This window comes from Poeciliopsis prolifica, unplaced genomic scaffold, assembly GCF_027474105.1.
Source record: "Poeciliopsis prolifica strain line A6 unplaced genomic scaffold, Auburn_PproV2 SCAFFOLD043, whole genome shotgun sequence".
In the NCBI taxonomy this organism is placed as follows: domain Eukaryota; kingdom Metazoa; phylum Chordata; class Actinopteri; order Cyprinodontiformes; family Poeciliidae; genus Poeciliopsis; species Poeciliopsis prolifica.
Window position 1 is genome coordinate 2466473 of NW_026562418.1, and position 12471 is coordinate 2478943.

The following is a 12471-nucleotide window of genomic DNA, read 5'->3' on the forward strand; positions in this document are numbered from 1 at the left end:
CCGATGAACGAGGAGAACATGGCAAACTCCATGGACAAAGACCCCTGACCAGGATTTGAAACCAGGACATGCAAGCTACTACACCCCATGCCACTGTTCAGGCTTTGTCTCCTTCCTTAGAACCTAAACTACTGGACTCCTTTGACAATTAAATTGCAGAATGGTATTATCCCTGCAGCAGGGCAGTCATGTGGACTCATTAAGGACGCAGCGAGCCTAACATTACTGGAAACTGCAGTTTTAAAAACAGCATTCGAAGATTTCTGTAAAACACAATGGCTGCTGCGTCTGTGACGCTGTCGTTCAAGCAAATCTATTGCATCCACTGATTCCCCATGGGGGCCTCAACAGCAGCTATTTCTGCCCCGGAGGTGAAGGAGAATACCGATACAGTTTCTATACTTTGCAGCCATCGATCTTCTGACACACAACACCCGTTTTCCCAATCCTGTCATTAACCCTGCTCCCCCCTCCTCCCGTCTCCATCCATCCGTCCAGCTTCCTTCCTCCCTGAACCAGCCCCAACGTCGATTTGTCATTTCTAAAAGCCACTGATCTTTGCTAAATGCCCTGGGCCAAACTCGCTGCTGCCTGCGCTCCCTTGGTATTGCTGTTCTAGATCTTTTCGTCCCGCTTGTGTCAGCCGGACCACCAAAACGCCGACGCGTGGCCTTTCCATTTCTTCCCACCATAGAAGTGGGTTTATGTGTTCTGTGTTGTGTCGGGGAGAAGTTGCGTAGCCTCGTTTCACTACTGCCAAAAGTGAGCAAGGACGTTTAAAACTGCTTTAAATTTAAATTCCAGAAACAAACTTTCCTGCATTGACACAAACGTCCACGACTCTCTGGGCAGAAGAGCTTGTAAGTGTAAGCGATATCCGAAGGGCAAGTTAAAGAGGACACTCAATCAAACCTCTCTCCTTTCAGCCCGCCGCCAGTGTCACATTGCACGGGAAGTGAATTGTCCCACAGGCCCGGAGAACTTAAAGGGTTACTGCACTCCATTTCAGTTCTGCAGGGGCTCTTAAAAAGGGGGGCATCCCTTTACTGAACCAGGCCTCCCGAGTGAAAGGCTTTCTAGGCACCAGAGCAAATTTTAGCTTGTGTCCCAGAACAGCAAACGGCACAAGGGGGGCAAGGACCCTAAAGAGACACGGTCGCAGCCATGTGCAGGGCTCGCTCCTCAAAATGAAGATGGTAATTATGCTCTGAGCTTCGACTTCCTCCTCTTGTTGCTGGAGGCAATTAGTGGCTTATTTAGGTCAAGGATTGTTCTGTGATGGGAGGGAGAAAAGAAAGACAGCGGCGCGTGTGGCTCTCGCAGCATTTGGCAAGACGTGGCGCTTCTCGCATTGTGCTTTCAAATAAATCCAATTTGGGCTGAACGACGACGCTATCCCGGATTCTGTGGTCACGGCTACCAACATTTGTACTTGATGTTGTCAGGAAGAACGCGCTCAACAAATCACAAACCTTTGTTTTCGACTCTGCTTTCAGATTTCTAATCATAAGGATTTGTCACCAATATCAGATGAAGACATACGAGGAAATTAATCTGGATAAGGATTATGTTGCGAAAACTCAACACGTAAAATCGTCGTTTTGTGTGGTGTACCAGGGGGGTCTGCAACAATTTATTATCTACAGTACATTAAAGTGAAATGGACTTCACATTTGGTTTATTTGAAGATAACACAAACATCTTTGACTTCAGTAAGAAATCGATTCCAGAAATAAGGCTAAAATGGAATTTAAAAAAGAAAAATTAATTGCCTGTGGTTTGGTAACCCATCCAAATGGAAGCCAATAGGGAGAAAAGTGCATCAGATTAACGTGATAGTTTGGCAGTAGCTGAAAACATTTGCTGTATATTTCATATCCGTTATCTTTAAGAGCCACATTAAGTTTAAATTTGCAGCGTATGCCGACGACCGCAAGTTTTTGTTTTCTTTGCATTGTGAATCTTTTCCGCGACGATGAGTTTTGGAGAAAGGTGGAATTAAAAACAAAACTCCAGATCGCCGACACTGACGTTACTCGGTCAGCAAGGAGGCACAAAGCCATTTCTAGTCATATGTGTGTCTTATTTATTTGTTTATTTGAAATGTTTCCAGTGAAACAATTATCCACCAGTAAGCCAAATGGTGCAGGGTCGCCTTGGTGCCGCCCCGAGTTTGAAATGTGCAAAAAGTGATCCACAGCAGAAGTAGGAAGTGACTGATTGGGTGGAGCCAATGAGTGGGAGGCGGATGGGTGAGGCACAAAACACTAACACAAGGTTATGACTCCTCTTCCAGTCATTATCATTGCCCTCATGCCTTTCCACTTCATTTCCCCACTCATTATTTGCCTCTCTCCTTTATTCGCGTTTTCTTTCTCTTTTTTTGCTAATGATCCAGCAAAAGCAAGCCAAGCACCCCTGGCTGTCAATCTCATCCCCCCTGCTGCTGTAAGTCTTGGCCGTGTTCCAGGCTGCACCCGACATATGGTGAAGGCGCCGCCTTCTGAAATATGTGGCACATAAAAGAGAAGGCAACTGAATCGAATGGAGAAATCTCTCTGCTTCTGGCGGTTCTTGGACTCGCGGAGCGCGAACCGTATCGCTTCATTTCGTCTGAAGATACGGCGCTTTGCAGTCGTTGGCATGAAGGCCTGAGCCTGACATTTTGTCGTGTTGTCGATCAGTGTATCATAATTGCTCTATAATGTGTTTCACAGTGATAAAGTTTCTGAAATAGATGGTCTTTTCAATAATATTCCCATTTATTCAATCTCCCACAGAAGACAAAAATATAAGCAGCTCCTCCACTACGGATCACTTGGCTACATTTCTGATTACAGAGGCATTAGTCTGTATTTTCCAGACACTTGGTCATTTTAAAGCACAATGAAGTAACTGTCACCTTCAGTCGTTGGAGTGTATTTAAGAAATGACTTCAGATTCAAAGTCTCTGACTTTAAAAACTCCTGCTCGTTCTGAAACTCCACTTTCAGGGAGTCGCCTCAACATCGTGCCTCCGTCAAGCCTTTTTAACAGCAGATGTGCAGCTTCACCAGGCGTTTGCTAATTGCCTCTGGCTAGTTTGAAGGAGCAGAGTGGGAGAATCACTCGGGCTGCTGTCCTGTGAGGCGCGAGCTCAGAAGTTTGAAAAGTGAACCTCAGAGGCGGCGCTCGGTGGAACGGTTGCCACGGGAGACTCAAGGATTTCTCAAACGTGCATCGAAGAATTAAGGCAGCGGTCCGGGTGTTGTTCTGATGAGGCGACAACACAGCGTGATGTTGATTTTACATGATACTACTGCCCCTTTAATGCTTTTAAAGGGCAGTAGATTTGTAAATGTCTGATTGTTTGTATTTTAAGTTGAGGGATGGAACGATCAGACCTTGGAATACTGTTTGAGCTGATTCCAACTAAGTTACTTTTCTAACTTTTATTTGTAAAGTATTTGATCGAAACAAGGCTTTCTTTTCCCTCCACTTTACACTTAAGTGCTAGTTTGTTTCATTTTCTCACATGTAGTCCCAATAAAATACCTTCACTTTCGTTGGTTGTAAGGTTAAAAAAGTCACCTGTATGAATACTGTTGCACTGTGCGCACGACTCGCTGCATGTCTTTAGATCAGATCCTGTCATCGTTGCAAAATGCAAAGCTGCCCCGAGCAGCGGATCCACAAATCCCTTCAGTGTGTCACACTTGGCGCTTACGTCGATTTGGACTTCTGATCGGCGGGAATGCCGTGTGCTCAGAGGGGGCGGGGCGAGGAGAAAACTGCCGTCAGGAAGTCATGATTTGAAGAACATCGCTTACATAAAGAGGACTTGGCCTCGTCTTCGTGTTCTCACGAGCCGCAGAACCTCTCCGGATCCGTGCCACGTCCGCATGTGCGCGCCCTCGGCTCAGAGGGAGAAGCTTTGGGAACAAATGATGAACAGTGAAACGACCCCCTGGCTTTTGTCACGGAGACTCAGTCAACTCAGCCAGAATTTTCCCCCCCCCGCCATTCCCCCCCATTGCTGAGCTTGACGTGGAGTTATCCCACAATGCAGCGCTGTGGCTTGCGTCGTGGTGGAAGATTTTGCTCTGGGGGCTCCGATGCAGAGATCACACACTCGAGCAGCTCTTTGCCTTTTGCTCTCAGGCTCCCTCGTTCTGCCACTTGACGTCATTTCTGCTCACACATCAGTCGGCTGTTAGCGAGCGCGACGTCGCCTCCTCACAGGTTAGCGCCTGCTCTTACTCTCCTGTTGTCACCTTGAGGGCATCTCCATTGAGTGTTTGATAAAACTCTACTGCGTCTCAGTATGAAGTTCCTCATGACCCAAAACCTCTGCTATATGAACCTAAATCAATATGATCGCAGTCTAAACCCCTCGAGCTTGGTTTGTGCCGGACGCTTGTACAATCCCCCAATCAAGTTTTTGAGTCACAGCGATCACAAAATCCTAAAAACTGTCTGGTCCAGTTACCCTTCACATGAATGCTTTAAGAAATTAAATTTCGTCATCATCCTTGTGCTGTGATCGCAGTGGTTCAGCTCCGCCCGCCACCAATCGATACCAATCCAAAGCAAAAACAAATCGCAGTCATTAATCACATGAGGTTCTCAATCGGGTTGCATGGAAGAGACACATTCACCGTTTCACTTTCAATAGGAGGAAGAAAGGGAGCAAAAATAATAATAAAAAATCTCTTTCACAAGCAGGGCCACTGCTTCACGTTGCAAGAGTGTCACGCTGCGACCCGAGAGGCAGATTGAGCAAACTCTGCTGCTCTTTTTGCTCGTGGCTCGGCGGGAGGAGGGGGGAAAGGCTGCGCCGAGCGACTGCAGCAGCGGCCCGGAGAAATGAGTCTGCAGTCATTAAAGCTGCTTGTAAATGCATCCGAGCCAGCCGGCGCCAGATCGATTTTTCTATTTCTGATTGGCCCTCTGTTATTACCCTGAGAGGGTGACAGCGCTGGGGAGTGGCTGGGAGGAGCGGGGAGGCAAAACGGACTCTAATTGATGCTGTCACTGTTTTTTTTTTTTTTTTTTTTTTTGTCCACTTGGAACATTCTGTCTGGTCTTCCTCAATCTTCAGATGGACACAGACATGAAGAAATGGGAAACAGCATTTGGGATGCATGTCACAGCTGGTGGATGACGTGGATATTTATTATGCACATTAGCAAAGTTGAGGGGTACTGATTGATGGAGGAGGAAAGTATAATGTGCATTTTTATTATTATATTTTTTCCCTGTAAGTTTTATACGTCATCATAAAATCCAGCCTAGCTACCTTTAGGCTGTCCTCTAGACTCAGTTTGATTGAAGACCAAAACTTCAAACGACCCAAACTCTTTGAAAAACCCGTCCCACTCCTCACCTGTGGCGGAGGAAATTACACAAAAACCTCCAAAAAAGCAACGAGCGCGACTTCCTCCTTCGCAAAAATGTAAAACAAAAATGGAGTGGCCTCAGATTTCAATAAGGGGATTTCGCTTTTGTCTTTGGTTGAAGACGACGCACCATTTATTCCTCCAGCGGCAGATAAAACTTACCTTTCGAGTAAACTTTTAATGTGTTGGGGGAAGGAAATGCAAATTAACTGTGTTTCTGATTATATAATCAATAAAATTCACAAATTTCCAGGGATGGGGTGTCAATAGTTTTACCCGGAATTGGAGAATTCCGGGTAAAACTATTTAAAATTGGAGAATTTCTTGCATACTCTTCAGGAGTGTGAGAAAGATCTGGATCAAGAGAAAATTTCCTGAGTAGTAAAGTGTCAAAGGGACAGGAGATGGCTTTATACCTAAAGGCACAGAACTAATTCTTTCTGAAACGGCCTCAAAGACCAAGTGAGGGGAAAAAAAGAAAGAAAGAAATAAGCCATCATTTATAGGAACGGGGAAGACGTGAGGATCAAGTGCTTGAGGTTCAGGAGAATTATGATCTCAGCAGAGGTGTTGGTCGAAGTGTGTTGTCAGCCACGCCCTTTGTGACAAATGCAGAGGTGTTGCATCCAACAACAGAATACACACACACACACACACACACACCCCTCACACCCTCACACACACACCCGTCGGCATCATTAGCCACAGAGCATGCAGAGCTCTGGGAGTAATTGGCTGAACTCTCAGCCTCCTAATGGCTACGGGAGGAGAAGACCAGCTATAGCCCGATTACTGCCACTTATTAAAACCTCTGCTCCAAACTTCTCATTACTGCCTTCCTTTTTGATTTCCTTCCGTTTCAAGCAAATAAATAAACAAACAAACAAAAACATAATTTTTTTTCCACTTGTGGAGCTGCTGCCAATTGCCCGGTCAGATTCTTCCGCACTCGTCTGAATTCACAGGAGACGGGGAGGCCGGACCTCCCCGTGATGAGGTCAGCGCCGCTCGACCTCCGTGCATCGTTTGCTCCGTGGAACATCAGACAGATCATCAAAGAGAGTTGACTATCAAACCGAGGTAACTTGGCCACAAATGGGGGAAAAAAAAAAAAAGATTAGCCTGTTCGTACCATACTCGGTATCAAAAACGACAGTGGAGCGTCATTTATTCACAGCGTCGTGGAGGACATGTGGCCTCTTCATTTCTTGCAGAGCGATTTAGTTCAGCCGCACTGGGAGGAATTTAAGAATGAACTCCGTTTGAGGACGTTCCACTGCATCTCGACTACTGTAGACTTTAACTAAGCCTTACAAGAGCGTCAATTTGGAAGCGGCATTCGGCTTCTGAGCACCAAAAAGCACAAAAGAAACTTCCAGAAAACTGCAAACCTTCCAAAACACTGAGTTCTTTTAAATCAAGGCGAGAACCGCGGTATCGATCAATATATTTGAGGTGTAAGTGATTCATGGTATGTGACCAATTGGTTCTGTTTTGGGGATGTAAAGCACTTTGAACTGTCTCGTTGCTGAAATGTGCTTAACAAATAAACTTGCCCAACTCGTTTTAATTTGCTTTATTATTTTCAAAGTCGGAATTGTTGGTGCATTTCCTGTCATTGTCCGGCTGATGTGCCCTGGAGCTGGAGGTATGTTATTGTTCCGAGGTAAATTCAGGAGCAGACTCTTGTTTGAAAAAGAAAACTTTACGACAAGACTTAAAAACGTGCCACAAGATTTATTTCTCTTAAAAACTCAAATGTCATCTCTCTCAAATGATCATGTTCTTATTCCGATGCTCCAAAAACTAAATTTGTTTTTGCCTCATTAGTCCTCACAGCTTTTTTTTTTTTTTCATTTCAATTCTTGAGGTTTATAGCAATATATTTACCCCAAACCTGAGACAGGCAGACTTTTGATTCTCTTACAGCTTCTCTCCCACACCCAAATAAAAACCCTGTATCTGATATAAAAATTTGTCTCAGGATGTAAATTTTAATTTAAGCTTGATTAAGAACAATAAATAAATTCTGTGAAATGGTTTTTACAGCCCCGTGAATTTTCCGCTGCCTCTGAGCTAATCCTAATCCCAGGCCTGACCTCAAGCTGATTGGAAGAATTTGGGATTGGGAGTGTTTTCTTTTCTGCTCTGACTCATCCGCCCCCCGCGGAGCAGTCGCTCGCAGCAGGACGGCTGGGCGTCTGACAGGCCAGGAGTCGCCCTGGCCAGATCACTGCCAAACGCAGACCTCAGATGAACCCCTGCCGGCCACACGGCGCTCACTTCAACGGGTGTGAAAATACATTTCTGATCATTTCAGCAAAATGTGTCACAATACGTCTCCATTTATCACATTTATGGTAAATGTGATAAATTGGTTGGGTACTTATTGCGATTAACGATAATATTGCCATTTCTAAACCATTTCCAAGTGAGACATCGACAACAGCACGATAATACAAATTTGGCTTCTCGCCGTCCAATGAACGTTCATTTTGTAAAGAGCACTGGAATGACTTGGGAGCTGGAATCGCACCCACAGTCTCCGAATTGTGAGATGACCACTTTACTCCCTGAATCACAGTTATGAATAAAATCAGAAACATATGGCATTCAAATATTACATTCTGCCCCCTTGACTTTGATACTCCCAGCAATTAGTCAGACTGGTAGTTGACTCAAAAGTCTGACTTGTACACTCAGAGTGTCAGGAACACGTTTCATGTTTAAAGAAAGTCACATAAAGTGATTACTACGCGCGACTACATACAAACGCATGCCATGTTTGTCACTTTTGTTGCAGAAAAACACTGAAAGCCATACGGCCTTTTCTTTCTACCATTATAGAAAGGTAGAAAAAAAATGATTGACCTTTGTGTTGGTCAATCACGTCAAACCCCAATACAATGAATTGCAGGTTAAGATCTTATTCGGTTGCACCGTTGTTGCATTTCTCCATTTAAAACAGCCTCAGATTTCTCCCTTGTGTTGTTTCTGAACCCCCGAAAATATGGAAAAACGAACATTTCTGCGATCATAGCAGCAATCTTGTCCCCTGTGTAAATCCACAGCAGCGTGATGTAGGTTAGGAAAAGGAGCTCTGAGACGTTGCGCCTCTCTCTGTGGTCACGTGGCAAGAACGAATCTTGGCTTCAAAGTCACTTTGGTGCTTATGTATTCAACGCATGCGAGTAGAGGGGGGCAGCGTGTCAAGATTCCTGGTAGCGTCATATGAAACCAAGGTCGCTTGTATGAGAAGAGCTGCATTGGTCATGATAATGGGACAGAACTAGACACAGACAGAAAGGCTTTGTACACACAGCAGAAAAGCCAAACCTTGTTGGCACACCGTAACCACAACATCTGTTGTGTTTGTGGGGTATGATGCCTCCTTGTTGAAATCTCCTCTGGTGTGTAGCAGGCAAGCAGAAGGAAGGCTTTGCCTGTGTGCGTGCTTATGAGTCTAAGTGACACAGAGAGTAGTGCTCCAGCGCACATTTATCCTCTTATGTAACAACTAAACAAGCATAAGCACATGTGGCCGAAACGACGCCTCGACCCAACGAAGCGGCAAAGTCCTGCCCGATCCAAACGTGTTTGAGCATCTCCCTGCAGCGCGCCGCGTCGGTTTTGCGAGAGGAAGGCCCCGCACCTCGACGTTCCCATTAACTCGGAGTCAAAGGCGTTGGCTGCTCACTTCACCATCACCCTGCTGCAGAGATAGACGGCGGTGGCACGAGACTCCGACTCCTCTTTAAAACAAGTAAACCGACGACTTTCGCCGCTAATTCCGCTTGCCTGCTCGTGACGCAAAACCTGGCAGAAACCTGCTCAATCCCAGGGGATTATGCACGGAAGGCGTGCAACAGCTGGGTGGCATTTAGGAGACGAAGGTGTGCGGGGAAAATGTATCGCGCCATCAACGCAGCGTGGCAGAGGCAGAGTCAGGCTTGGTAAAGTCGCAGGTCGTGAGCGTTTCCCTGGCAGCTGATGATCTGAAGATGCACTGCTGTATGTCTCAGATGAGGTGGGGAGTGTGGGACTCCTGACTCTTATCTTGTTTGCCTGGCTCTTAAACCTGCTGTCAATCACTAGGAGAGTCTCATTTTCCTTATCTATGACAAGGATGAAACAACTCAGGAGAGCGTCTATGAGAATCGATGCATCGATATGAAAATTTGGGCCGATATCAAAAGCCTATATTACCATTGCTAAAATAACTGATACTTGCTGATATTGGCTATGTATTATCTTACACTTTGACACCATGACAAAAACCACTCCACTGACGTTGTTTTTCTTCTGCATCATAGCCAAACAAATACCACAAAAAAACATCTTCCCTGCACAACCTGAAACACAAACACAACATGATGGATGTCAGCAATGGCTGTTGTTGTTTGCATGATTTTGGGATCTTATGGTAGAGAAACCGTCACTGTTTCTCTGCCGTCTGACCGTGATATCTGCTGCGCTCCTTCTGAGTGTTGTGCTCAGGACGGTTAAATGGGTTTTGTATGCACTAATAAGTATAGCAAAGATGGGTTAAAAAGCATTTTTTGTGAAACATCTGAAACTGCACTGGTGATGTATTACGGATTGTATTCGAACACCAAGGTAGTCTGAGCCTAAGTGTCTTTTTTTCTTCTTTTTTAAATCACAGAACTCCATAACCTCTCTGCGCCTGCCTACAGATATAGAAACAACCAGAAACTTCAGAAATAAAACAACAGGTCACAAATAAATTATATATAAAAAAAGTCTATTTTTACGAATTTGACTGAGGGGAACTGAGCAACAGCGAGCCGATATTCACAAGCCTAGCCGTGGCTACATGAGGCAGAATGCTAACTAGCATGAATGGTTGCAAGGGTAACCTTCTGCATAAGACGCTAATTTGTGTCAGCGTCAGGAGCCAGTAGAGACACTAATATGAACGCACATGTCTGTGTGCATACAATAGGGTATGGCTTGTGCTTACAACTTCACATATGAGGGAACTACACCATCAGCCAATCACAGGCAGCCCTTTTTCGTCCAATCAAAGTATTCCTTGCACATCCTGGCGAAACAACAATCAATGAGAATCAGCAGATCAAAAGAAATATATATATACATATGTGTGTGTGTGTGTGTTTGTGGGTGTGTGTGTGTGTGTGTGTGTGTGTGTGGAGAATAGGTCACCAAAACTGGCACTAGCCCAGTGGCCCTCATCCTTTTCAGTCCGGCCCTGTATATAACCATGCAGATATTTGAACTTGCAGTTCAAATATGTACTATAGCTACATTATTAATTTGCAACAAACTCCTGCTCTCTATTTCTCTCCGTTAAGATGCAGCAGAGTTCAGCTCTGGTGGAGGAAGGTGGCAGATCCGCAGCATCTCGTCCCATGTTCGGATCATTCATAAAAACTGCAGGCCCTCTCCGCTGCGCGTCATTGGCTCTGCTAAATAAAGGAGTCGTCCGCATTCAACGCTCAGCCGCCCTGAAGCACGAAGCACGTGTTTCAATACGGTGAGAAGAGCGAGACGCAGCGCTGGGGGCTGTTATTCCTCCCCCCAGCGCTGTTTCATTGTTTTCCCTCGTCTTCTCTCTGTCCTGTCGCAGCCCGTGGACGCACATCTCCGCGCGTCTCCGTTTCCTCTCTCCAATCTCCTTCTGACCCGGTAACTAACCGTATCATCACTACTGCAAAAATAAGTGAATAAATAGATCCAGATCGGTGCAGACTAATGCTGAGCTCTTCCTTACCGGTTTGTAGCGGCTGGTCTGGAGCGGGAGCCTCTCTCTCCCCTGCTGCGTGGAGGCGATGCTCTGCTCGCACCGGACGCTGTTCCTCCGGGACCGAGTGATAATAACAATGATGATAGTAATAATAAAAACCAGATCTCCTTACCGCTCTCACACACACACTCACTCACTCTCACACGCGCGTCCCGGTAGCTTTATATCGGGTGTTTGTCTGTGGGGCTACAGCAGCCGGAGCCTGCGGAGCATGTCACCGTGCGATGCGCTGCTGGAGCTGCTGGAGCTGCTGGAGCTGCCGGGGCGCTCGCTCTCCTCCAGAGGCAGAGACCGGGACGTGCAGGACAGCAGCACTGATGGTTGGAGTGATGTGCGCCGTCGGAGTGGATTTAAAATGAGGAGGAGGGAGGATGCGGGGGGAGGCGGTGTGGCCGGGATTACGTAGTAGGGGTTTAATTAGACAGCGCTGCGCCTATTGGCACCGACGATGCGCAAAGCCCTCCTCTTCCTCCTCCTCTTCCTCCTCCTCCCACCCGCGCCTCTTTTTTCCAGATGGGTGCGTGGCACCGCCGCGCAGTGATAGTAAACCACGCGGGGCCTGTTACGCTGTTGTCTTTCGTCGCCGATTGTGTGTGTGTGTGTGTGTGTGGGGGGGGGGTTTAAAATGTAAATTTCTGCAAAAATAAAAACAAACAAAAAAATTATAGCCTAATTTAAAAAATAAACTGGTGAAAAAATTTGTTTTACAATTTGAAATTTTTCTAAAAAAAAAAAAAGCCAGTATTTTGAGATTCATCTCTTAAATTTTCTAGAAATAAAAATCTCACTTTTGTTTTCCTCAAAATTTTTTGAGATTTTTTTTTTGTTTGTTTTGTTTTTGGTGAAAGTTTACTCCTGTCACAATGACCCTAATACGCCTCTGTGAATTTCTTAATATTTTTCTTGGGATCTTCATGACAGTCCAAGTTAAAAGAACCCAAAATGGTGACCCTTTAACAGTGTTTTTTTGTTGTTTTTTTTACCAGCATTGAACTAAGGAGGCGAAGCAGAGGAGGAGCTTTGCTATGGAAGGCGGAGCTACATCCAGCCAGGCATTTTGCACAGCTCAATGGTTGCCACGGGAGATTAAAGGATTTCTCAATCATGCATGAAAGAATCAAAGTATCGTGCTTCATCTATCTTCTTATCAACTCTGACCTGCTTCCGCCGCATGATGCGCTTGCAGCGATGCCCTTGCAGCGATGCACTTGCAGTGATACATTTGCAGTGATGCATTTGGATTCTTGTCCTATAAGTTTAGCTTGTGCAGAACCCATGTTCTTTCAGTTGCAGTCGGCTCTAAAAGAA

At 45.6% G+C, this 12471-nt stretch overlaps 1 protein-coding gene across 1 annotated transcript in view; it reads right to left on the reverse strand.

Annotated features, from left to right (window-relative positions):
* Positions 1-11517, reverse strand: part of LOC129376369 (hippocalcin-like protein 1) — a 40283-nt gene extending 28766 nt beyond the window's left edge. The window contains 1 exon segment of the mRNA XM_055055992.1: positions 11131-11517. The gene's annotated coding sequence lies outside the window, so the exon portion shown is untranslated.
* Positions 11518-12471: the final 954 nt, after the last annotated feature.